This window comes from Notolepis coatsorum, assembly GCF_963971535.1.
Source record: "Notolepis coatsorum genome assembly, chromosome: 9".
In the NCBI taxonomy this organism is placed as follows: domain Eukaryota; kingdom Metazoa; phylum Chordata; class Actinopteri; order Aulopiformes; family Paralepididae; genus Notolepis; species Notolepis coatsorum.
This window is the reverse complement of record NC_140173.1, coordinates 114,716,395-114,744,093: the sequence shown is the minus strand read 5'-3', so window position 1 is coordinate 114,744,093 and position 27,699 is coordinate 114,716,395. Positions and strand designations below refer to the sequence as shown.

At 43.8% G+C, this 27,699-nt stretch overlaps 1 protein-coding gene across 1 annotated transcript in view; it reads left to right on the top strand.

Annotated features, from left to right (window-relative positions):
• Positions 1-13,771: 13,771 nt before the first annotated feature.
• The window catches only part of LOC311234312 (uncharacterized protein), a 32,713-nt gene continuing 18,785 nt past the window's right edge, over positions 13,772-27,699 (top strand). Inside the window, exon 1 of the mRNA XM_084321451.1 lies at positions 13,772-14,083. The gene's annotated coding sequence lies outside the window, so the exon portion shown is untranslated. The remainder of the gene's footprint in view (positions 14,084-27,699) is intronic.

The window sequence follows — 27,699 nt, the reverse complement described above, 5'->3', positions numbered from 1 at the left end:
CCAGAGGAAGCTCAACAAATCATGTTAAACCCAGATTCGGCTCAAACAAGGGACTAAACACGTTTCGCAATTATGCCACAACAATGTGGAACGCCCTACCCAAAGCTGTAAAGGAGTGTGAATCCCTGCCCACATTCAAAACCGCTCTCAAAGAGCACCTACGGGAGGCTGCAATTCGAAACTGGCCACCGTAAATGCCCAAAACCCCCACCACCTCCTAATAGACAGTCTCCTCCCCACCGCATGTATATATTCCCTCCCCGCCGTATGTATATTTCTCTCCCGCCCACCCACCCCCTCCTAATGTACAGTCCCCTCCCCATCATATGTATATACTCTGTCAGGATCTAGGGGTAACAGTACTGTATATTGGAATACCGTTTATGTCACAAATGTATCCGTACTAAATACCTATATGTCCCTATGCCATAAATGTCATGTATGTTGTGTATGTCATAAATGTCTATATGAATTGAAAATGGGGGACCCTGATGGAAACAAGACAAACGTCTTTCTCAGGTCTGCATCCCCTTAACAATTGTATGTATTGAGCCGTACTGTATTGTACCCATTCTGCAATCTGTTAAATAAAGTTTTCATTCATTCATTCATTCAGAGAAGATGCACATTGAGCTGTACTGTACTGTACCCATTCTGCAATCTGTTAATACACTTTTCAATCAATCAATCAATCACATACATGGATGTAATGACAGCAAGAAGATCGCCTGCTGCGTCCATCACGTATATATTATTATTATATTATATCTGTGATTAACCGTGTTGAATGGGGCGTCTGAACTAAGCAGGGACCTCATGCGCATGCGTGGCGAAGAATGCGGAAGCGCTCTTGCACTCTTCCGCTGGGATTAAGCTACACGCGGAGTGGAGACTGCTCGCGTCAAACTCCAGACTTATGACAGAGATCAAACAGATCGGCGCTGATGAGCGGTACATAGAACAGAACGTCCATGAATATGATGAACAGCTCATGGAACGAAATTACATTCAGCTCCCCTCAAGTCTGTTTCAGAACCCACATGCTGTCAACATCAGCTGTCAGCGGTGCCTCCGGCTTGGCCGGTCCGTCATACTGATACAATTGGCAGTGTCAGCGGGAGGGAAGCTGGTGGGTGGTAATCTGGTCATTGTAAACAGCAACTCCTACAGGTCGGTCAGGGCGCCTGCACAGCGAGGAAGGGATCTGGGTGAGGTAGTGTGCCCTCCCACGCGTTACACTCACCCAATGAGAGTCCTCGCTGCCAGGTGAAAAGAGGCTGCTGACTGTCTCCTATGTATCGGAGGAAGCATGTGATAGACTTCAGGGCTCCCTAGACCGGCAAGTAGGGGGCAAATGTGCGCAACGACCAGGAAGGGGAGGGTGGAATTGGCATGACGACTAAATTGGGATGGGAGGAAAATACAAGAAAAAGTGGATACAAAATAAATCTTGGTGTTATTATTGACTCAGATCTCAGTTTTAACACCCACATCAAACATCAAGTCTATAGAAAATATCAGCCTATTATCATCTTAAGAATATAGCAAAAATAATTAGAGGATACATGTCCAAACAAGACCTAGAAAAACAAATTAACACTTTAACTTCCAGTAGGTTAGACTGTAATAGAAAAGCCCTGACCGACCTGTAGGAGTTGCTGTTTACAATGACCAGATTACCACCCACCAGCTTCCCTCCCGCTGACACTGCCAATTGTATCAGTATGACGGACCGGCCAAGCCGGAGGCACCGCTGACAGCTGATGTTGACAGCATGTAATGTAAATGTAAATGTAATAGTCTTTTCTCAGGCCTTCCCAAAAAAGCACAGCTACAGCTCGTCCAGAATGTTGCTGCTAGTGTTCTAACAAAGACTATGAAGACTGAACATATTACACCAGTTCTCAGGTATATGTATTGGCATAGTATTGACTTCAAAATACTTTTACTTGACTGTAAATCACCTAAAATCACTGCGTCCACACTATGAACCCTCTAGACCTCTCAGGTCATCAAGGACTGGTCTGCTAACTGTTCCTAGGATAAAAGAAAAACATGGTGAAGCAGCATTCAGTTATTAATTATGTTACACATAGCTGATCTTAGATCTGCCCCAACTCAGCTACTTTCTGAAATAGGCTAAAACCTTTATGTTCACCATTGAAATTGAATCACTGATAATAAATGCACCCGAAAATGCACTGACCATTTTTATCTCTTTCATGCTTTTAATTTTTTTTTGTGCTCTTTCCTTTGATCTATTTGATGTAAGATGAATTGCCTCTGTGTATGAAATGTGCGCTACAAATAAACTTGCCTTGCCTAGATAAGTTATTTTTCCAACTTCAGATCAGACTCTTCAAGAATGCCCCACATTGATAGTTGTTGACTCTGTGCTGTAGGAGACATATGGATGATCTCAGCAGGAGAGGTAAAAACTGGGCCGGAAGCCCATGCCCAGGCATTTTAGTAGTGTGTGTGTTAGTGTGGCATGGCTACAACAAGCCTGTGTGGGTGGGCGGGCGACTGGGTGTGCGTGGGCGGGTGTGCGTGCGTGGGTGGGTGGGGCCCTGGGCATGGCACAGCTGAGACCAGAGTGTCATAAACACTGCTGCTCCTCTTCCCCCTCCAACCCAGTCACAGAAGAGTCTCACCGTTTGTCCAGTCACAGAAGAGTCTCACCGTTTGTCCAGTCACAGAAGAGTCTCACCGTTTGTCCAGTCACAGAAGAGTCTCACCGTTTGTCCAGTCACAGAAGAGTCTCACCGTTTGTCCAGTCACAGAAGAGTTTGACCGTTTGTCCAATCACAGAAGAGTTTGACCAAAGCCTCTTTGTCTATGATTTGCTTTCCCATTGATGTTCCAACTAGTACTGCTGCCATTCTGCTCATTTGGTTTAATTTGATCAGGGCTGCAAACGCACTTTACTGTATCGCTAAACACAGAACCACCAGTCATCCAGCAGTAGCATCTTGGATGGAATTTGACTTTATTAGGACTGGAATTATTACACTCATAATTATTCAGTTTGCAACTGCACTCTGGTAGGTGTGTAGCGATTCAGTCCAATGATTAAATTGCGATTATTTAGGTGACAATTTGATGCATCAAAAAAATCTTGCATTTTGACCACCATTTGATTAATTTAGATTTAAAATCTGCACTCTATATAAAAACAATTGTCAGGGTTGATTCAAACCACAGTAATTAAATATAATGTATGCTATTTTAATCCTCACACACAACATTTTTTGTTCACAAAATAAAATCAATTAATTACAAAAGTCACTGTGCTGTTCTTTTTTTTTAAATCTTTAAGCATTACTGAAATATTTTGTGGTAATTGGCTACCAGTGTATTTAAAATGTGTCTTAAACACCACATAAACCCGTGAAAGTCACTACATTTGACTAGAATGGAAGATAAATGCACCTCAGATGATGGATGGATGATGGCAGATGTGGTGATGACTTTCATGAGTTAATGTGGTGTTTGTTTTATTTATGTGGTGAATTGGCAAAAAAAATAATATATCAGTAAAGGTAAAAATCAATGCAAGAATGACTCGGAACCCACATGTCAAAAAGACTGGTATGGTCAGTAAATTCAGAAAGCCGAATTATACTTCTGTGTGGGACGTGGCTCCTTTCTGCGACCATCATACCTACACGTTGTCATGTCGCACGATGTGCAGTTATATCTTTGTCCGACTGCATTATGCCGCTAGCAGCGCTACCCTCAGCGATTACTCGTGTATATGTGTATACTCGTGTATACAGGAAATAGGTTTGAGGCGATAAAATCTCTGAGCGATCGATCTGTCGCTCTGTCCTCTGAGGGGGAGGAGTTCTTGCAAAAACAAAGTGTCCCCACACTAAACTATCCCAGTTCAAAAGGTAGGCGATACTGCCACCTGGCAGGATTCGATCGTCATTGCAATTGTAACGTAGGCAGATGTGCCAGGGAGACCCAGGGAGCTCCGGCCGAGTGTCTAGAATGGGAAAAAGATCAAAGGATAAAAAAAAGTCGGGTTTGACGCTCAACCGTTGGCGACGAAACCTGACTTTTCTCGGGTTTGGCGGGCAAAGAGTTAACACTCACTTTAGACACTTTAACACTACATTATATTTATCTATTTTTTTGTATCCACTTTTTTCTCCCCATTTTCTATTTTTAATGTTCCCATGACTCATACAGAACTGTTTGCTCTATAATGTTCCCATGACTCATACAGAACTGTTTGCTCTATAATGTTCCCATGACTCATACAGAACGAAGGGTTATGTATATAACCCAATTCTGTGAGTTATGGTGCGCTCAGCACCTGTCTGCATATATCTCGCTTCAGCGTATATACACTGAATAAAAAATTCCACCATGTACCTTTACATGCCCGCATTCATCTGACCACACCCCCATCCGCTTACCTTCATAAGCAGGGGTGGGGCCACACACTCATCTCCTTCCCAACAAATTTCACCACAATGAAAAATCAAGGGCCGCAGAGGCGTCTAGGTGCTGAGCGCACCATAACTCACAGAACTGGGTTATATACATAACCCTTCGTTCTGTGTCGTTATGGCTTGCTCAGCACCTGTCTGCATAACAGGGGCTGAGCGGAGCCATAGGCCGACAAATGTACCCCGCTGAGGCCCCCCACAACCATCAGACCGGGGAGGACCGAGCCCCCCCGACCCTCCCTAATGGAGGATACCCCCCCTATTGGAGGTTCACAGGAGGGCGATGGATCCGACCGTGCGAAGAGGCACTCAAGCAACTCAACGCACAGGGTGAGCAGACCGTGGCTTGACCCCACGACTACACACACGCACAACCCGTATGCCACCCGGGAACGAACGGAAGGAACGAACGGAAGGAACAACCTCGTTACTGCCCCCAAAATCACGGGGTCAAGAGCAAACCGAACCCTGTGGCAAGGCTGTAGCAGCGGAGCGCGAAGGAAGACCCAGACCCACTGAAGGGACTGGATCCCCTGAAAAAGGGGGCCCGGAGAGGTCAATGACGCCAGGCATCAAGACCCCACCAGGTGGTCACTTAGTGACACCGCCCCCCACATCGCCAGCGTATTCGGATAAGGCCCCTCCAAGAGCGGGCCCTTTCCCCCCAATAGCACACCGCCTGGCACACTGACCCTGCAGAACAGGCAGTCAGCATGGCCGTAAGCACTCAAAAGGTTAACCAACGGAAGCAGGCAGCGCACCGGGGAAACCAGGCAACAGGCTGTAACCTGAGCCTGGAGCACTGCGGATGAGACAGGTGCCAAAGGAGTCCGCTGAAAACAGCCCCCCCGGCGGAAGGGGCGTATGCTGGCGTTGTTGATCACCATGACGAAGCCTCCATTAAAAAAAAAACACCCAGAGGGGTCGAGGCAGAGAAGGCTGACATGATTGGCAGACGTCATGAACGTGCAGGGGCACACTCAACCGGGTAACCCGGGAGTTGACTCTGCTCCAACACACCAGGGAATCAACCACCCTCTCTGTACAGACGGTGGTTGTTCCTATAACCCCTCAAGAAAAAACTCCAAAACACACTGGCTATACCGCAGTACAAGTGTTTCAGTTTTCAAAAAAGGGTTATCCCAGGCCTACGGTATCAACGAAACTTTACTTCGGACCGGGCCCGGCGGCACGGGAAGCACAGGGTTACCAGAGGAGGTCCAAGACCACCCCAACAGCCCCCTCTTCGCCACGCGTGAGAGAGGAGCGAAAAGAATGGAGAACCAGCCCTAAGCACACCGCACTTGGTATTCCCAGGCGGTCTCCCAACCAAATACTAACCAGGACCGAACCTGCGTAGCATCCGAGATCGGACGAGATCGGGCGTGTACAGGTTGGTATGGCCGTAAGCCATTACGATAGTGCAGAGTACAACATGTACCCAACAAAGGGTCTCCATAGTGCCTAACCCAGTGACACCCGGACCGACCCGGCATTTTTCCCCCCGAAAAAAGCACAAGTCTCTCAGTGGCCCACCCCAAGGGCGTGAGACCCCTCTACCTATGTTCTGATCTATTCCGTTAACACCCCCCAGATATGAACGAGAATTCATCGAGACAACCTAGTAAACTGGCGCTCGGAAGAGACAAAACTCCATCCCAGTTGCCCTATAAAAACGCTGTTTTAACAAGCAACCAAGGCGCACTTAGCCCCTGTGTGATTCTTTAACAGAAACACACGAGCCAGCACTATGTATGCGTCGAGACCCAAACACATCAATGGATAGTCTAGCAAGACACCAAACATTGTTCCTCCAAGTCGCCTGGGAGAACGACACGGAGCCGTCGTGCTTCATGTACCTTCCTCTTTTTATTCAAAAAAGAAAGAACACAGACTGACATGAATCCCACGTGACGCAGCTGAGGGTAATTTTTTTTTACATTTTTACATCCCACCATCCTCGCCATAGGGACGAGACGGAAATCCCCAGAGAGACATCCCACGCGAGCTGTATAGATTGAAAAGAATATATTGCAACATTGAGCTATGTAATATTTGGGTTAGGGCTCTCCGAGGAGGAGGCACTGAACCAATACACACTCAATAATCGAATTGAATCGAATACACACACAATAGAGCAGAACTCCTTTTTGAAGTTCTACCCACCTTGACAATCTGAGGAGGAGGCTCTGAACTCTGAGGAGGCTCCCTCACAGGGAAGGAGAGTCCTAACTCACAGAAGGCCCGAGGAGGAGCTTCGTGAGGAGGAGCTCTGACAACTCCCTGAAACAGATCCATCACATGGACCTGAACAACTCACGGAAGTCTTACCAACAGAGACGCGCACAGTGACGTACTCTATGGCGGGGGAATTTCTGCGGTGCACACGCCCAATCTTCCAGGGCGTGGGACCAGGAAACTCCCCCCCCCCCCCCTCTTACCCTGTAACGTGCCGAACAGCAACGTGACAGGAACCTTGAAGGACAGGAGGTTTTAACCCCTGACCAATCAAAAAGGGGACGAAAGGATTACCAGTTCACCCCTTTACGACCCCACACCCATGATACGATGTAATGACAAAAAAGAGCATGACACAGTCATAGTCGGCTACATGAAGTGTCTAACAGCTTCACACAGCTCATGTGCTAACCTGCTATCTGATTTTTACTAAGGAAAAAACACAGAATAGAGAGGGCCCCCTTAAGAGCCCCGGTACCAGACTTACATATGTGCTTCTGTGGCCAAACCTAACCCAGTTGTAGATCACAAGACACACACAACCCTTTATCACAACAAAAAATGGCAAGTACACTCTTGCTACAGAGGAACACCGTTTTTCATAACGAGAGAATACAGAATCCTCGATTATGTATTGGCCACAGGCCTTGCTAAGCACACACGATAAGCGACCAAACAATCTTTTCTTTAGGAAAATATAGTTTCTCAAGCGATTAGCACAACCCCAGCAATTAAGCTAAGGGTTACATCGTATCCCCACAAACACAGTGACACAATATATTGTAAACAACATGTCTGAGAGGAGGGTGGGGAAGCCCCAGGGAAACTGGGGGGATCACCCCTCCTACCTTACCCTTGATACGGCCAAGTTGAACAGGTAACCCTGTTAATATGTGAACACACTGTTCATTGTCATTACAGGCTGAGAAAAGAATTCATTCTTCACTCATATGTCACTAAGCATAGCTTTATAGGTTAATTAACCCCCTTAGTTGTGAGTTCACGGTACATGAACACACATGTTCTCAACACAACTAACCAGATCATTTTTACACATGTAAAACAACAACCCGATTTCTATGGAGAGAGAAGCCATACCAGTGACAAGACAATTCACACACAACACGCGTCGTATCCTCAATATATTGCAGCAACACCCGTTTTGGAAAACATCGTTATTACAAAACATTTAGAAGGGAAGGAAAGAAGAAGTGTTTAAGGTCCGGTCGGGACCTTCCTACCCTGAGCGCAGGCCAAGCAAACTGCAATCTGGCTAACGGGGCACCGACGTTGAACACAGCATTCCTGTGTTGACGACAAGGGCAGCGTCGCTGCGCCACCCAGCCGCTACAGTTCTCCATGTTGATGCAGTCCTCGCCGGCCGGGCTCCCGGTAGGTTCGACTAACATCCTCTGTCAAAGATGACGTCGTAGTCAGAGTGTTTAAGGCATGTTATAGTCACAGAAAACGTTCAACAGTGTAGCATTAAGCTAACAGCCGTTCGGCTGATAGCAACAAGCTAACGATTACTAGCCTGGTAAACACAGCGAGCTAACGCCGCAGCTAACAGCTGACTGGCTAACACAGTAGTCCACAAACTAGCATGCAAGCTAAGCAGCTATCACCTGAACTGTACACAATGACATAACAAGCCACACTTCAGACAGGCCGCTGTCCCAATCCCTCCCCTAACAGGGAAAAGAAAAAGAACGTCAGAACACAGTTGTCAACGGTGATCCAGACATACAGCGGGGCCCTTTGAGCATGGAACTCCCGATAAAGAAGATCCTATGCCCACATTTCCTCGTTAGGGTATACTTTCATTTGTATATGAAAGATGGGGCCTGCACGGGACAGAGAAGCATCCGCGCGAGAATCCTGGGATCACCAGGACCTAGCGCGGCCCACTAGATTAACCATCATGGGCGTCAGACCAAGATCCTCCGACCGCCGTTTAAGCCGAGCAGAGGACCCTAGTCTGGAGTCGGCGTTTCGTAAATTGTTAGCTAACCCCCACAGCATCAACAACAACCAGAGCTCGCAAGCAAACAGTACGTACCCAACCTGGAAACAACCGCTTCTCACAACAGTCGGTGCGTCCTACAGTCCAGCTGTGTTGCTGGAGGGTAACCCCATCCAACCTCAGCAAGGAGGACTGTAGCTGGGAAGCATGTCAGCGGCGTGAGCTCCTAATACGAAAAAAACGTTGAAGGTCGGAATGATCCAGACACTCCAGTAACGAAGACAATATCGCCGTATTTTCTCGAAAATAGTGAGAGAGAAAATAAAGATATGATGTCAACGTATCTCCTTGTTCTGTTTTCCTTTCCTCAGACTAAATATTTTTCTCCACGTCAAGTGGGCATATAGCAGGCACTTCCTGTGGATGAAATTTGAGAAGGAGATTAGTGTGTGGCCCCACCCCTGCTTATGAAGGTAAGCGGATGGGGGTGTGGTCAGATGAATGCGGGCATGTAAAGGTACATGGTGGAACTTTTTATTCAGTGTATATACGCTGAAGCGAGATATATGCAGACAGGTGCTGAGCAAGCCATAACGACACAGAACTGTTTGCTCTATAATGTTCCCATGACTCATCCAGAACTGTTTGCTCTATAATGTTCCCATGACTCATCCAGAACTGTTTGCTCTATAATGTTCCCATGACTCATACAGAACTGTTTGCTCTATAATGTTCCCATGACTCGTCCAGAACTGTTTGCTCTATAATGTTCCCATGACTCATACAGAACTGTTTGCTCTAATGTTCCCATGACTCGTCCAGAACTGTTTGCTCTAATGTTCCCATGACTCGTCCAGAACGGTTTGCTCTATAATGTTCCCATGACTCATACAGAACAGTTTTCTCTATAATGTTCCCATGACTCATACAGAACTGTTTTCTCTATAATGTTCCCATGACTCATACAGAACAGTTTTCTCTATAATGTTCCCATGACTCATACAGAACTGTTTGCTCTATAATGTTCCCATGACTCGTCCAGAACTGTTTTCTCTATAATGTTCCCATGACTCATCCAGAACTGTTTGCTCTATAATGTTCCCATGACTCGCCCAGAACTGTTTGCTCTATAATTTTCCCATGACTCATACAGAACTGTTTGCTCTATAATGTTCCCATGACTCATACAGAACTGTTTGCTCTATAATGTTCCCATGACTCATACAGAACTGTTTGCTCTATAATGTTCCCATGACTCATCCAGAACTGTTTGCTTTATAATGTTCCCATGACTCGTCCAGAACTGTTTGCTATATAATGTTCCCATGACTCATACAGAACTGTTTGCTCTGTAATGTTCCCATGACTCATACAGAACTGTTTGCTCTGTAATGTTCCCATGACTCATACAGAACTGTTTGCTCTGTAATGTTCCCATGACTCATACAGAACTGTTTGCTCTGTAATGTTCCCCTGACTCATCAGCTTTCTCCTATTTTGCACCGTGGGCATGGAATAATCTGCAGGAAGAGCTGAATGTAGTGAATCTCATACATCTGGGAGAATTTAAGTCTTATACAAGATACTGTAACTGAGGAGTGTAAATGTTTTTGAGATGCCATGTTTTCCGCCAGACTGAACAGCTGTCTCTGTGTATTGTTTTATGTACTGTTGACTGTTGTATTGTCTGTAATTATTGTGTAGGCCTACTGCTGCTAGCTTGGAGTGAGTCTTCCTGGATAAATACAGGTTAAGCGTAATCATTTGTATTATTATTAGTGCTGTCAGGCGATTAACATTTTTTATCTAATTAATTACAGGATTTGTAATTAATTAATCTAATTAATCGTATTTTAATCGCATAACCATTTTAGGCCTGATATTCTATATGCTATAATCATATTTCAAATGGCATGTGTCCGGATGCCAGAATTCAGTACTGTATCTACAAAACCTTCTGTTTAATCATCTTCCATTTATTCATTTGCTTAGATTTTTCAGGTCTGGTCAATTTTAGCATGGTGTTATTCACAGTCAAAGCTAAAAAAAATATTATTGATATTCTCATTTGGTTCATTACAATTTACTCAAGCCTAGTAACAGACACAGTATTTCTGACACTTGGAATACATTCCCTGAGATCCATACATGTCCCTAGAATCAGATACCAAGAACATGCAAATGGGCCATATTAAAAAAGTCTGTAAATGTGTATTCTATGTTCTTATGGAATTAATGAGATGAAAAGAAAATAATATATATATATTTAATTTGTTTATTGATTTTGAGTACATTTTCATAACGCGATAATTTGCTGTGTAATTAATTAATCTAATTAACGTGATAAACTGACAGCCCTAATTATTATTAATAATAATAACAATAATAATAATACATCCACAGGGCTTTTAGAAAGGTGCAGAACATGTTTTTGATTAATTACAGGTCCAAAATGTATGTTGTTGTTTACATGCATGTACATGTATCCCCTCCCTACTTCCCATTTACCCATGTGGAATGCACCTGATTGGATAAATGACATGCTGGTGCTCTAGAGCTACATATAGTGGTTGAATGTTATCTATAGCATGTTTAAATTAAATAAATAAAAAATGCAGTGAGGTCTGGGCACCCCCATGGGTCCTTGAGGGCCCCCAGGAAAAAAAGGGAAGTAGTTTAATTTCACCATTCCATTCACTTGAAGCCCAATGAGAGAATATGAATGACTTCTGATGATTGGTTTCACTTTCTCCATGGTTATCTCCTCAGCTGCTGTATAGAGACAACTGGCCCCATACAAATGTCCTAACCCAGTTGTATAGTAAATTACCAAGTATGGCTTTGTCAGTATTCCAATGTACAGTGTACTGTACAGTGCCCCCCCCCCACCCCCTACCCAACCCCACCCCACCTACCCAACCTCCTCCAATGTACAGTTTCTACGTCAAATGTATATACACTCTTTTCTGGACACTTTTTTTTATCACAAACGGTACTGTATTTGCAAATCTGGTATGTCATAAATGTATAGATGTAGCAGTACTGTCTATCTGTATGTCGTGTGTGTCATATATGTTATGATGAATTGAAAATGGGGGACCCTGATGTAAACAAGACGAAAGTCTTTCTCTGGTCTGCATCCCCTTAACAATTGTATGTATTGAGCTGTACTGTACTGTACCCATTCTGCAATCTGTTAATAAACTTTTCAATCAATCAATCAATCAAAAACGATGGAATTCTGAATTTAACCATATCTGACAACCAACATCTCCTCTCAGATGGGGGTCCCTGGCAATATATTATCAAATGGGGGTCCGTGGCCTTGACAGGAAAAGGTTGAGAACCACTGGTGCCTGGCCCTGTCCTGCACACAACAGACCGTGATGGATTTATTCCCAGTTCCAATTGATCTCTGTGGATTACAGGGTCATCTGAAGCGCCGCTGCACAGTAAAGCTTCTTTAACCACTTCCAGTGTCAAGATAAAGGCGTGGATGGATGGATTGACACAAAACAACACAACGCAACGCAACACAGGTGTCTTTGGGTATCTTGGTGGGTGACTGCATGTAGGCTGCATGCGAGTGGCGAGTCTGTGTACACTCTCAATATTTCTTTATTAGGAGTTACTAGGGGTTTTCAAAAATGTTGAGTTTTGGTGACCTAAAAACGCAGTTTGCGTTTTGAAATGGTATGTAATGTAATTTTATTTTACTTACTCAGAAGCATTTCATAAATGCCTAAACATAAAATGCCACTTATTTGTCAAACGCTTACCCTGAAGACCATTGTGAAATGGTCCAATTTCACTCCAATCTCTTTACTGGGCACTGCCATAATGAATTGAATGCGACAAATTTTACGTTGTAACCGAGATGTTAGTGCCCAGTAAACGGATACATTGACATTTTGAGACATTGGACCATTTCAACAACTTCAATAAAAAGGCTTCCGAGTACGTAAAATGAAATTACATGACATCACCCAAGAGATTAAAGGTTAATTTCAGTCCCAGCTGTGATATGAAGCAAGGAAAGCGTAGTGTTCATATATAGCCAGATATATACAGTATTAGTAAATACAGCAAATATGTTATTATGAGTATGAACTGATGATGTAAGGATGTACTTCAGTAGTTTATATGTGGCCTTAAAGGGAAAGTGTAATGTACCAGTATTGAGTTTTTATTAAGGCTGTCAAAGTTAACGCGGTATTAACGCGTTATCGCCCGATTCTATTAACGCCACTCTTTTTTTTTTACTCACGATTAACTTGCATTTTTGTTTTTGTTTTTACTAGACTTCACTCAGGTGTATTATTGATGCTCTCATTGATACTATGTTTGTTTCTGAAGTGTGTGTGTGTGTGTGTGAGAGATATAGAGAGAGAGAGGGGGGTGAGAGAGATGAGGAAGGGGCAAGAGAGAGAGCTGGGAGAGTGTGTGTGTGAGAGAGAGAGGGGGGGGGGGGGTGATTACTCAGCCCTTGTGTGGGTGAATGTAACAAGCTCCTAATGTTTCATGCACACTTTATTCATTGTTTTAAATTATTTTTTTCTTTTATTTTGTGCATCACTCTGTTTTGAATTTGATGCAAATTTGCAATGCATGAGGGTCATCCTTTTGTGTTAAATGGCTGCATAAAGCAAGCATTTGTTGACTCATGTTGATAAGAGTATTAAAACTTGGAACTTGAAAAAGATCCATTTAAGGTAGATACATATTTTTTTAAATGCGATTAATTTGCTAAATTAACTATGGACAATCATGCGATTAATCAGATTAAATATTGACTGCCCTTAAAAATTTTACTTCACATATGTCAAAAGGTATTGATACTATACATGCAAAGTAAATTCACCACAAGAGCGTGAATGGTGCAGGTAGTATGTGTTTGCATGTGTGTTTGGGTCAGAGGTGTGTCTACAGTGGCGTGTGTTGGTGGGGGTTGGAAAGGGGAAGTGTGCTCCGAGACGCTCCTCACAACAATGGTGTACTTTGGAACCGCTCCCTCTCACCAGCCTTCAAAGTGGAGACCAGAGCCAACGATCACTGATGCAGGTGAGGTGAGTGGGTGGCAGGTGTGTGTGTGTGAGAGAGAGAGAGAGAGAGAGAGAGAGAGAAAGAAAGAGAGAAGTTGTGTATGTGAGTGAGAACCAGAGAATATGTTATGTGTGAGAGCTTTTGTGTGTGCTTATGCACCTGTGTGTGTGCGTGTGTGTGTGCACGTGCATTGCTACATGTAAAGAGGAGTGGTTTGGCTAATATCAAGGTGTAAAGGACAAGCCCTAACCTGACACTGGTGTATGAAGGTAACCAGAGAACACACAAAGGACAGGACTGCTCCTCAGAGCCTCGCTGTCACCACATCACATGCTGAGCATGCTGAACTTCTTAAAGGAATCCATTAGTTACAGATCAGGTAGGTCTACTTGTGTTGTATGACAGCTTGTTTGTTTGCTGGGCATTTTTTGTTCCTTTAGGTGAGGATTTCTTAAACCTTTCAAGTCCTTTCAACCCAAATTAGGGTTGAAACATTGCTTTTTAGTCAATGAAGTATTGGGCTGTAATATTCTCTTCTTTTAGTCTCCACGTGTATCTTTATCCTGCACCTGGACGTGCACATAACTACTCTATTGTACCCACACTCATTGAAACAAATCACAAACATATTACTACTGTCATGTGGGGACCCACCAGAAGAAGGCTTAATCCATTTTGGGTCCCAACCCATAGATTGAGAAACCAGGCTTTAGGCGCTTTTGAGTTATGTACACAAATGTGTGAAAAGCTGCATAGCTGGCACTTTGGAGAGAGAGAGAGGGGGGGGGTGCTGGGAGAAGAGAGAGAGATGGAGAGCAGGGAGTAGAGAGGGAGAGCTGGATGGCAAGGAGTAGAGAGAGAAAGCTAGAGGGCAGGGAGTAGAGAGCTGGAGGGCAGGGAATAGAGCGAGAGAGTTAGAGGGGGAACAGAGGAGTCTAGATAATGCTGTCAAGTGGTTATTATTATTATTTACAACAGTGTCTGGGATATTCTGGATTTACCCTAATCTCTGCCTTGTCTGCATCCTCCACCACCGCTGCAGATCCTTGCTGTGAGCGCCATAACTTTTTATTCAAATCTTCTCAAATTTGCAGTGCACATTCATAACCCCTAGACTAGACAAAGAGCCCTATTCATTTAGGTGACCCCATAACCTTTCCTCTAGCTTTAAATGTTCAAATGAGCATTTTTCCTTTTGTTGTTCAGTCGCAGAAAGAAATTATATCCAGAGATGCAGCTTTTTCCCATAAGGTCCTATGAAGTCCACCATATTGGATTTTCTGCCATTTTTATTATTTTGAAAATCTTATTTCCCCTAGGCTGTTCACTTGATTCTTGATGTGTGGCATTTACGGACCAAAGTCTTACATAATTGAGCATAATTAAGCCAAACAGTATGACCAATAACATTTTGGGAAAATGCATTGGTAAACAGGAAGTGACGCGTTACTTGTTCACACCAAACTTGACAAATATAATAGCAAGGAGGCCTGTGATGTTTTGTGTCATTTGGCCTCATGGCACCATTATCAATTCTCACAAAACTAAAAACATCAAGAAGTGGTGCAAGCCTTGGTGGCTTGTGTGATCATGGTGATATTTGAAATGTGTTGTTACTTTGTGATGTCCAAGCTTTGTTATCTATATGAAAGTGACGTACAACTAGGGCCATTGAAATTTCACAATTTTGTTTTAAATTCTCTTATTCCTCCTAAGCCATTCACGTGATTCTCTCTAAACCTCTGTTTCGTGGATATAGCCGGTTCCAACCAACAGCATACGTCTGGTTTAACTAGGATGATCCCTTCAGCCAGTAGAAATCTCTCAAAACATTCTTTGAAAACCCCCAATGTTCTTACTATCAGTTTCTTATGAGGATTTCATTGACAATTTTTGTATTTGTATTTGATTTATTAACACATAAAGAGTTAAACAAAAGAAAAAAATACATAACCATATTGAGTAGGAGAAGTTTAGAAGCCTAGAGGCTTTATAGAGAACTTGCCCTGTTTTATAAAATCAAACATACAAAAATATACATATTATTTTTTAAATACCAGTAATACATTCAAAAGATATGTGTAAATACAAACATACATACACACAGTACATAGATGCATATATACTGTGTACATAATAATACATTACCACCTACCCACCTGCCTACAACCCTATACATAACCAAATGCATACATACATGTATATAGACCTATTTATCTATCTATACTGCTTTTTGGATATAAGCATTTATTTGTAGTTTGCTTTAGAAATAAGCAGAGGAATGGGTGATTTGATCACTTGATGAAAGCCTTGTGTTTTGAACTACCTCCCCTGAGAGAATGTCCTCCTTTGAAAGCTCATGCTGTTCTGTAATAGGTTTGAGAATAATGGAAGCCTAAGTAAGTAACCTTAGAGCAGTGTATCTTTACTGTGACCAATTTCTGACATCATACATTTCCTACAAAGAACGCACATACAGTACGTCATTGCTGATAAAGGTTGTTTTAGTGCTGTTTATTCAAATAATCAAGGACAGATTGTGTAATTGATGTAAGTGCGTGCACGTGTGCATCTTTGTGTGTGTGTCAGACAGAGAGAGGAGGATCTATTCAGTCAATCCCAGGACCCATATTATACAGTTTTTGTCATTGTCGATCTCTCTGTCTGTAATTACAACTGAATGCACGCAGACTGTTCCTGTCTCTCAACAACGCCAGTTCCCTGGATAGATAAGCTGCATGATGGATGAGATTATGGTGATGTTGGGCCGACGGAGTTGCTGAGTAACCCAGTAGTTGCACCAGTGGAGTTGAGATATGAGATCTAATTTCATTGAGATCCGCTCCACAATGAGCTTCGTTGTCTGGGTGATCAGTAACTGGTGAATGGAACACAAGAGTAGGTTGGTCTCAGTCACATTCATTAGCTGTTTCTGGGCAATAGCCATTCATTAGGACACATACTGTAGCCTAAATGTGGGCATTGGGCACACGCATACATGCATGACCATGCGCACACACACACTTTTATATATAGAAAAGACACACAAACGAAGAGTAATATGTTCACACACACAATGTGTACATATTACACACAAGCCATAACATAACACACACACATACATTGGATGCTAACAAAATATTAAGTTTACTAAAAACACAGGTTGTTGATCCAATACAACCTTTTGAAATCCGACCCTTAATCTCTGCACAGCTGTCTCTGGAAGCAGCTTCCCCTGCCCCCACACTCCTCCTCAACCCCATCCAGCCCCCACCCTCCTCCCCCAGATGTTCTCCCCGTCTTAATGACATGCCTTGCTCTTTATTAACCTTCTGCTGCCCCACACACACACTCATACGCACTAGGGTTGGTGACTATACATTGATTCAAAAGGCAGTGACACAATACATTAATGCAATGAACTATCAATTCAATAAACCCCACAGGCAGTTCAGAATGCACGATTTCTTTGAATCTGTCAAGCATGTTGGTTATGCTTTTGTTTTTTTAAAGTAGTCAAAATCTAATTTGAACAATTTATTAAATAAACTAGTCTAAATCAGATTCTTTTTTTTTTATTATTATCTTTGCCGCCCTTCTTTTTCCGTTTTTCTCCCCTCCCAATGTTATTCGTTATGCCCAATCCCCTTCCTGGTCGTTGCGCACTCTACCCCCTACCGTCGGTCCGGGAGGGCGGAGACTATCACATGCTTCCTCCGACACATGTGTACCCAGCCCACCGCTTCTTTTCACCTGGCAGCGCGGACTCTCACTGGGAGAGTGTAACGTGTGGAAGGTCACACTACCTCTCCCAGATCCTTCCCTTGCTGTGCAGGCGCCCCGACCGAACTGTAGGAGTCGCTGTTTACAACGACCAGGACCCACCCTTGCCGGGTTTCCCACCCGCTAACACTGCCAATTGTGTTAGTATGGACGGTCGGCCAACCCGGAAGCACTACAGCTGGATTCGATCCCACTGTCTCTGTGGTGGTAGACAGACGCTTGGTCCGCTGCGCTACCCGGCCGCCCAGTCTAAATCAGATTTGAATGATTTATTAACTAAACTAGTCTAAATCTAATATTAATGATTTATCAAAGAAACTAGTCTAACATTTTTTTTTTATAATTTATTAAATAAACAAGTCTAAATCTAATTGTAATGATTTTCCAGCACCTCTTTCTTCCTTTGTATTAAACACATTGAATTCATTATTTCCGTCCCTGTCTGTCCGTCCGTCCCTGTCTGGCTACTCCACACAAGAGTAAGACACCTGTACAAACTGGGCAGTACATTCGGTAGGCAGTGTTAATTGATTATCCAAAGCTAATTAATTGCTTGCATCCCCCTAGTGTGGACATCTGAACATCCTATAGGCTTGTGAATCTGAAGACTTCAAACCCTGGCCAAACAGCAAGGAGTAATTTTCACCAGTGCCTAAATAACATTTCAGACTGACCAGAACTGGGGAAAAAACTTTTTTCACAATATTTTGTATCATATTGATCATGTTACTGAATTTAATCTTATTGTATTGAAGCAAAATATGAAAATATGTACAATACTGCATTGTTCTGCATACAGTGTAATTCACTATTGACAATACCAAACCATTTTGACCACTAGAGAATTCAAATGACCAATGGTAAAATAAAGGTGAAATAAAAATAGATTACAAAAATAATTTCTTTGTCCTGTTGTCTGTCTTTTTATGACACCAGAGGCAAGTTTACTGCAGCAGTAAGAGTGACAGAGAAGGGGTGAGAAGATTCTGGTCTAGACGGAATGAGCGAGAAAGGGGGAGCAGGGCAGTAATAGCTCAGTTTAATCTAGATTGGGTGTGCTATAGGAGAAGCACATGGGAACCGCTGTAGATTTATTAGATTCTATGTGCGTGGGAGTGCAGTGTAATCGGGTGTAAGGATCTTCAGGTGTGTGTGGGAATCTGGAACAAAGATAAGATAAAATGCTGAAAGGACCACATTGTCTGGAATGGGAACATCCATGCATCAAGAAATAAGGGTTGAATAATCTGGCTGAACCTGTTGCCCTGGATCTGATTGGTCCTGACATAACGAGTGCAACCTGAACACCTCGTATTCAACTTGGTAACGTGATACATTTCCAAATTTACCAAGCTAATGTACATGTACATAATGTACATCTGTCTGTCTGAATGACGGGTACTGAGCCTTTTATAGACTGTGTCTTTACTACTACACAGTGTATATATATTAGGTACACCTAATAAAGTGACCACACTCAACTTTGTGTGTTGGGTGTGGCTACAGGTGTTGCTAATAGAATGGCCACTGTGTGTATTTGTCTTGTGTATAATGTGATGATGGTGATCCTGTCTGTTTAACAGACTGCATTTGAACCTGATATTCCCACAGGAAGGGACATTTTGCTAGCCTGGCTAATGCTGCTCCGACCAGAAAATAAACCTTAAATGTCCTGAATTACCCCAAGGGGATCAATAAAGGAATATCTTATCTTATTTTATCTTGTATTCAATTCCTACCCTCTGTACTAATTACTGGAAGGAAGCGTAATGGCTGCAAAATGATCAAAATAGTATACTTCTTTAAAAAAATATATTATAAATGGGATGTCACACAAAGAGCAAGCTCTTATGTACCGATGCATCCCTGTTGAGACAAACATCCAAAATTACCTTGTGACCTCCTGGAGGGTCCCAACCCCCATATTGAGAACCATTGGTGGAAGGAACATAGTCTGAGATAAAAGGGGTTTGTAAATCCTGGGTGTAGCAGTAGACCCTGCCACAGGCCACCTATAAGTGGCTTTCTCTAAGGGCCCCTCCAGCACAGAGACGAAGGGTAAGTAGTGAAAACAGACCAGTTTATTGAAGAGAGTGGCACTATAGTACAAGCCAGAGGAGATGGAATACTGTCATGACAGAGGCTCTCTCCTCAATGTGTGATTGATTGAAAACTTTATTAACAGATTGCAGAATGGGTACAATACAGTACGGCTCAATACACACAATTGTTAAGGGGATGCAGACCAGAGAAAGACTTTCGTCTTGTTTACATGAAAAAACTGAAATCCTAATAGTCGGTCCTATAACAAAAAGAGAAATGTTAGAGCAATATGGGGCAACTTACTCCTTGGATCAAACACGAAGTTACAAGTCTTGGTGTTATAATAGACTCAGACCTAAGCTTTAAATCACACATCAACAAGGTGACAAAAACATAATTTTTCCACCTTTAGAAATATAGCTAAGGTACGGCCGTTTATAAATCAAAAAGATGCTGAAAAACTGATCCATGCCTTTATCGCAAGCCGACTTGACTACTGTAATGCACTCCTCACTGGCCTCCCAAAAAAAACACAGAACGACTCCAACTCATTCAAAACTCGGCAGCTAGGCTACTAACTAGAACCAAGAGGAGAGACCACATCAGTCCTGTTAAAGTTAGAGGTTATATATGATTGCTAGTAACTGAGTAACTGTCTACCTATACATAAGCTGATGCCGACTCCCCCTCTGTCTCTTCCTACCTACCTCTCACGGAGAGGAGATCTCATGTGCTGCTGTTGTGAAATGTAAATAATAAACCACGCCGATTAAAGGCTAAAGGTAGAAACCATGCCTCATGAACATATTATTGTCGCCCCATAGCCAGTTCTGTCAACAGGTTATGGGCCCAGATCACGCAGGGGCGAAATAATAAGGGTAGCAAGTTTAGCTGAAGTATAGGCTAGTTTAGCGCCGGGAGCACCGCCTGGCTAAAGGCTATACCAATAGAGCTAAAGCTACACCTACCATCAAAAAGGAGGATGGCGACCAAGGGAAGGAGCAAATGGCCCTCATTCAATGGAAAGGCAGAGGACTATGAGCTCTGGGAAGAGCGCATGTTATGCTGCATGCACGGTGTGGGACTGAAGACGACGATCTTGACGGCCCCCACGGGAGACCTGACGGCGGAAGCACAAGCCCTGGACGACAAGCATAATGCAGACGCATACTGTGAGTTAGCACCACTGCTCGACGACACAAGCTTGGGGCTGATATTCCGTGACACAAAGGCAGAGAAAGTGTTGAGAGAACATTATATCGGGCAAGGAAGACCCCGAGTCGTGTCCCTCTACATAACACTAACAGCACTGAAGAAGGGGCACACCGAGACTGTGACCGAATACGTCATCAGAGCTGAGCAGATCATTACGGCGTTGAAGAGTGCAGGAGAAGCACCAAGCGATGGGCTAATGGTGGTGATGAGGGGACTACCGGAGCTGTACAAACCGTTCACACTCCTGGTAACACACGGTTCAGCGGACATGACGCTGGGAAAGTTCAAGGCCAAGTTACGAAATGTCGAGGCCTCAGAAGATATCCACCCAGCCGCCGCGGAGGCGGGAGAGAGGGTGCTGAAGGCCCGAGCGACGCCGAGGGAGAAGACCAGGCCCACGACGGAGCTGGCGTGTTGGCGATGTGGAGAAAAAGGCCATCGGAAAGGTAACTGCACAAAGACTGTCTGGTGTAGCTTCTGCAAATCCACGGGGCACACAGACAGTGTGCATGAAGAAACGCGACCAGAGCACGGGGTATGCGCATGGACAAGATGGCGGCAGTGGACAAGATGGCGGCAACGGTGGACGTGAGACGAATCGAGACGACGCCCGGAGAGTAGCGGGACAAGAATTGATTGATTGATTGAAAAGTTTAACAGATTGCAGAAAGGGTACAGTACAGCTCAATACATACAATTGTCAAGAGGATGCAGACCTGAGAAAGACTTTCGTCTTGTTTCCATCAGGGTCCCCCATTTTCAATTCATCATATGACACACACGACATACAGATGTAGTACTGCTACATCTATACATTTATGACATACCAGATTTGCAAATACAGTACTGTTTGTGATACTAAAAAAATCCAGAAAAAGAGTGTATATACATTTGACATAGAAACTGTGCATTGGAGGAGGTTGGGTAGGTGGGGTGGGGCTGTACATTGGAGGTGGGGGGGGGGGGGGGGTTGGGTAGGGGGGGGGGACACTGTACATTGGAATACTGACATACATTTGACATAGAAACTGTACATTGGAGGAGGTTGGGTAGGTGGGGTGGGGTTGGGTGGGGCTGTACATTGGAGGTGGGGGGGGGGGGGGGGTTGGGTAGGGGGGGGGGGGGCACTGTACATTGGAATACTGACAAAGCCATGCTTGCGAAGACTTCATCTTCGGGGGGCAGACAGCGTGCATCACCAGGCCAACGCAGCTGCAGCAGGCCCAAATGAAGGGACTGATCGTGGACACAGGGACGCACCACATCATCAACGACAGGAGTCGGTTCAAGAACTTTGACAACACTTTCGACCCGGAGAGACACAGCATGGAGCTGGCAGACGGGAAGCGCACCTACGGGTTGGCGCAAGAGAGAGGAGACGCACAGGTATTCCTCATAGACAGTGAGGGGCGCGGGTGTACAGTGACATTAAAGAACGCTCTCTACGTACCCTCGTTCCCACAAGAACTATTCTCTGTAATGGCTGCTACTGCGAATGGTGCCAAAGTATTCTTCAATGAAGGTAAACATTTTCTTGTAGAGCCTGATGGTACGCAATTTAACATAAAGGTGTACAAGAGAATGTATTATCTACATAATGTAATGACAACGACAACTGTAATAATAATGATATGTGTAACGTGACTGTCAGTCACGATATTCAGACATGGCATGAGATTATGGGTCATTGTAATTACGAGGATTTACTGAAACTGCAAGCAGTGACAGAAGGCATGCACATTGAAGGTGAAAAGCGTAGACCTGACAGAGAATGTGTAGTGTGCATAAAGGGGAAGTTTACTCAATCGAGAAACAGAAATCCCACAGAAAAAGTAAAGGTACCACTTGCGCTAGTTAACACAGATCTAGCCGGTCCAGTAAGCAACGAGTCCATAGGAGGCTTTAGATATGTACAGTCTTTTACAGATGTGTGTACAGGGGCAGTGTTTGTTTACTTTCTCAAAGCAAAGAGTGACACACTCCAGGCCATGGAGAAATTCCTGGCAGACGTAGCCCCTTATGGTAACATAAGATGCTTGAGGTCCGACAACGGAACCGAGTTCACAAATAGAGAGTTCCAATCACTGTTGAGAAGGAACAAGATAAGACACGAGACATCATGTCCATACTCCCCACACCAGAACGGAGTGGCAGAGAGGGAATGGCGCACTCTTTTCTAAATGGCTAGGTGTAAGCTAGTAGACAGTAACTTACCTAAGAGTCTATGGCATTATGCGGTGCAAGAAGCCGCTTATACCAGAAACGGGTGTTTTAATAAGCACACGGGCACCACCCTGTATACAGCACTGACGGGAAAGAAGTGTAATCTAGCTAGGATGCACCCATTTGGATCAGTGTGTTATGCTTACCTGCAGGACAGAGGATAGCTCGAGTCCAGATGTGAAAAAGGAGGGTATTGAAGGCCACGACAAGTACAAAGCCAGGTTTGTAGCTAAAGGTTACAGTCAGAGGGAGGGGATAGACTACGGTGAGACATTCTCCCCCACAGCCAATCTGACCAGTGTAAGGGTAGTGATGCAGAAAGCAGCTGAGGACAGTTTGATTTTACACCAGATCGATGTGAAGACAGCCTACTTGCACGCACCCATAGATAGGGAGATATACATGGAACAACCTGAAGGTTACGAGAAGAAAGGAGAGAAGCTAGTGTGTAAGCTAGAGAAATCCATTTACGGCCTGAAACAGTCTGGGCAAAATTGGAACGAGATGCTTCATACATGTCTCATTGAAGATCACTTCCTACAGAACCCAGTAGACCCCTGTGTTTACTCAAGGGAGTCAAAAGAGTCAGGAAAGGTGATAATTGTCATTTGGGTGGATGATTTGATCATCGCAGCAGACAACACTAGAAACCTAGAGCAGGTGAAAAGTATGCTCTCAACCAGATTCAAAATGAAAGACCTAGGCAGGGTAAAACATTTTCTAGGCATGGACTTCGAACAGTCTGCCAGTTGTGTAAAAATATCCCAGAAGAGATATGTGGAGAAGATCCTGAAACTTTTTGACATGCAAGAATGTAGAACAAGGAAAACACCATGTGATCAAAAGCTAGACTACCAAGAGGATGCTCAGAAATTGACAGATGTAGGTAGCCTCATTTATTTGACAACATGTACTCGCCCTGACCTATGTTTTGTAGTGAGTAAATTGTCACAGCATTTTGCTGACCCCACAGAGGAGCACTGGATTACAGCAAAACATGTTTTTCGTTATCTCAAAGGTACAGCAGATAAACAGCTGTGTTTCAGAAAGAGCAGCGAGGGCTTAGGGCTTAAAGCCTACAGTGATGCAGACTGGGCAGCTGACACCACAGATAGAAGAAGTACCACAGGATATTGTGTGAGTTTGAACACAAACAGCTCACTGGTTTCATGGAAAACAAAAAAGCAGCCCACAGTGGCACTATCAACTTGTGAAGCCGAATACATGGCTCTAGCTATGACAATACAGGAATGTATTTATCTAGAACAACTGCTCGAAGGAATGGATACCTATGTATATAAGAAAACTGTTGTTTATGAAGACAACCAGGGAACCATTGCAATTGCGAGAAACCCTGTGTGCCGACAGAGGTGTAAACATGTGGATATAAAATATCATTTAATCAGATCTGTCATCGGGGAAGAAATGACTTGTTTATTGTCCTACAGACGACATGGTAGCAGACGCTTATGAGGAAGCCTGTTTCCAAACTGAAATTGAGAAGATTTGCAGAGGTCATGTTTGGTGTGTAAATATTGCCTATTGACTGACATTGACGTTGAAGATTGTTTTTGAAAAAGTTGTACAGTATACAAGACAGCCGTAAGTGGGAGTGTTAAAGTTATGTGATGTATACGATTGCATGTAACTGTCTTAACTGTTTCCACAAGAGGGCGCTATAGGCGGAGCTATTGACGCTGGCGCCAGGTAAGAGGGTATTTAAGGGATTGTTCCCTCCCTCTCTGTCTCTTCCCACCTACCTCCCACAGAGAGAAGGTCTCATGTACTGTGTACCAATGTGATAATAAACTACGCCGATTAAAGGTCCCTCTGTCCCTCTGGTCTGGTATGATGGAGGTGTTGTCCCTCTGGACTGGTATGATGGAGGTGTTGTCCCTCTGGTCTGGTATGATGGAGGTGTTGTCCCTCTGGTCTGGTATGATGGAGGTCTTGTCCCTCTGGTCTGGTATGGTGGAGGTGTTGTCCCTCTGGTCTGGTATGATGGAGGTGTTGTCCCTCTGGTCTGGTATGATGGAGGTGTTGTCCCTCTGGACTGGTATGATGGAGGTGTTGTCCCTCTGGTCTGGTATGATGGAGGTGTTGTCCCTCTGGTCTGGTATGATGGAGGTGTTGTCCCTCTGGACTGGTATGATGGAGGTGTTGTCCCTCTGGACTGGTATGATGGAGGTGTTGTCCCTCTGGTCTGGTATGATGGAGGTGTTGTCCCTCTGGACTGGTATGATGGAGGTGTTGTCCCTCTGGACTGGTATGATGGAGGTGTTGTCCCTCTGGTCTGGTATGATGGAGGTGTTGTCCCTCTGGTCAGCCTCTGGACTGGTATGATGGAGGTGTTGTCCCTCTGGACTGGTATGGTGGAGGTGTTGTCCCTCTGGACTGGTATGGTGGAGGTGTTGTCCCTCTGGACTGGTATGATGGAGGTGTTGCCCCTCTGGTCAGCCTCTGGACTGGTATGAGCTCTGACATCCCCACACACCTTGTGACAACATGAGGAGATCTGGCTCCTTCTGCGGCCCCAGCTTGTGTTGGAGCTGAGCCTCCAGTAAGTCTCTGAAAGCAGTCTCATGCGGCTGCCTCTGGCTCCTAGGTGTCCTTGGGAGACTGCACAGCTCCTCTCCATCCAAGTCACTGGATGAGGGTTTGCAATGTTTCTCTGCTTGCTCTTTGTAAGCAGGCTGGGAGTCACAGTCATTGTGTTGGTTGGACAACAAGCTTTTGTGTGAACCAGCCTCTTCAAATAGGGCCCACAGTGTGTTTATTATGTGTATTTTTGTTTCTGCTTTGTTATTGCATTTTTTATGTAACCTCTACTAATGTCACCTCTAATCATGCTCACTAGGGCTGCACGATTAATCGAAAAAGAAATCCGATCTCGATTCATAGACCTATGCAATCTCATTTCTAAATTATGAATAATTATTAGAACATATTTTTTAATTTTTTTTACTTTTTACTTTACTTTTTTTAAATAATGACGAAAAATAAGAATCGTGTGAGAGAATCGTGATCTCAATTCTTAGTGATCTCAAATCGTGATTCACATTTTAGCAAGAATCGTGCAGCCCTAATGCTCTCACACACACACACACACACACACACACACACACACACACACACACACACATACATACATACACTTAACCTCTCCCCAACCAGACACTCAATATGAACAATGAAATACAGAATCTCTGTGGCTCACACTAAAATCAGATTATTAGCCAATTAGACAGATTAAAGGTTATTTCTGTCTCTGTCGCCGGCCAGCCTGCACCATAACCTCCACCAAGAAACCCAAACAACTCCTACACTGAGAAACATGATCTTCGGAAAAGCCTTTTGTTATGTCTGTCTTTTACATTGGCTTCAAACATACTAGTTCAAGTTTCAAGTTTCTTTATTAGTTGTCATACAGAAGTACAGAATACTTTTATACAAAATGCTTCTTTCTGTTTCGCTCCAGGGACTGTGCTAGACAAAAATAGATAAGTATAAAATAAGTATAGCAGTATAAAATAGAAGTCAAGTATGTAGACAAAAGTGTTCAGTATATACATATATAAAATGTACAATGCAGAGTAGAAGTAACTGAGTTACAATACAATATACTATACAGTACAAAGCAGAAATGGGATGAGGTACAATTTACAGTAAGGTGTAATGAGGTATGGGTTGTAGTGCAAATTCTTTACTAATAAATATAAAGTGTGTTTAGGTGTTCTAAAGTGTGTAGAGTGGGTGCTGCAGTGAGTTGTTTGTTTAAAGTGAGTGTGTGCGTATGGATGTGTGTGCTGTGAGTGCATTTGATGGTTGTTGCATAGTGTTATTGTTCGTTGAGCATCCTGATGGCCTGGGGATAGAAGCTCCTTCTGAGTCTCTCTGTGCTTGCCATGAGACTCCGGTATCACTTGCCTGACCGCAGCAGTTCAAAGAGGCAGTTGTTTGGGTGGCTGGAGTCTTTGATAATTCTCTTAGCCTTACCCATGCACCGCTTGTTGTAAAATACATCATCATCTCCACTCACACCCATCTCTCCATATTCATATCCCACCTGTTGCCAGAGTGAAAAGGGACCCCTCGCATGGCGCCGCCCATCCCCCGCTTCCTGGATTCACACTGTCTTCCCCAGGCTGGCCTCCTATAGGCCGGTGCCTTTTCAGTACAGGCCTGGAGTGGCAATTATTAGATAGGAAATTCTATATCTGTAGTGTAAGATGGTATAACGATTTCATGTCACATGGGCTTTAATGATGGGATTTCATCCTGAGGCTGATGGATATTTAAATTGCTCAATGTGTTTTCATTGGTGTTGATTGTAGAATATGTTGTGTTGTAAAATGTATGCTGCTCAGTTTGCTTTTATTCATCTGCTGCCACCCCCCCCCCTATAAAGTGTATACCTCTATTGTGTGTATCCTTGATAACCTGTTGATAATGAGAAGCTTCAGATGCATGTTTTTTTTCTTTTAAAGATTATTGAATAAATCAATCAATATATCAATCAATTTCATGAAGGATACTGGCAGATGCCTGTCATGACACGTACAACATGTCCTTGGGAGACAATCTACAACCTACTAATAGAGCTTAAAGCCATAGCAGACTGGGTCAACAATAACAAACTGGTACTGAACATTGCAAAAACAAAAGCAATGGTGTTCGGATCGAGGGCACATATTAAAAGTCCCGTGTTCTGCTATTCCTTTCACTATTTGG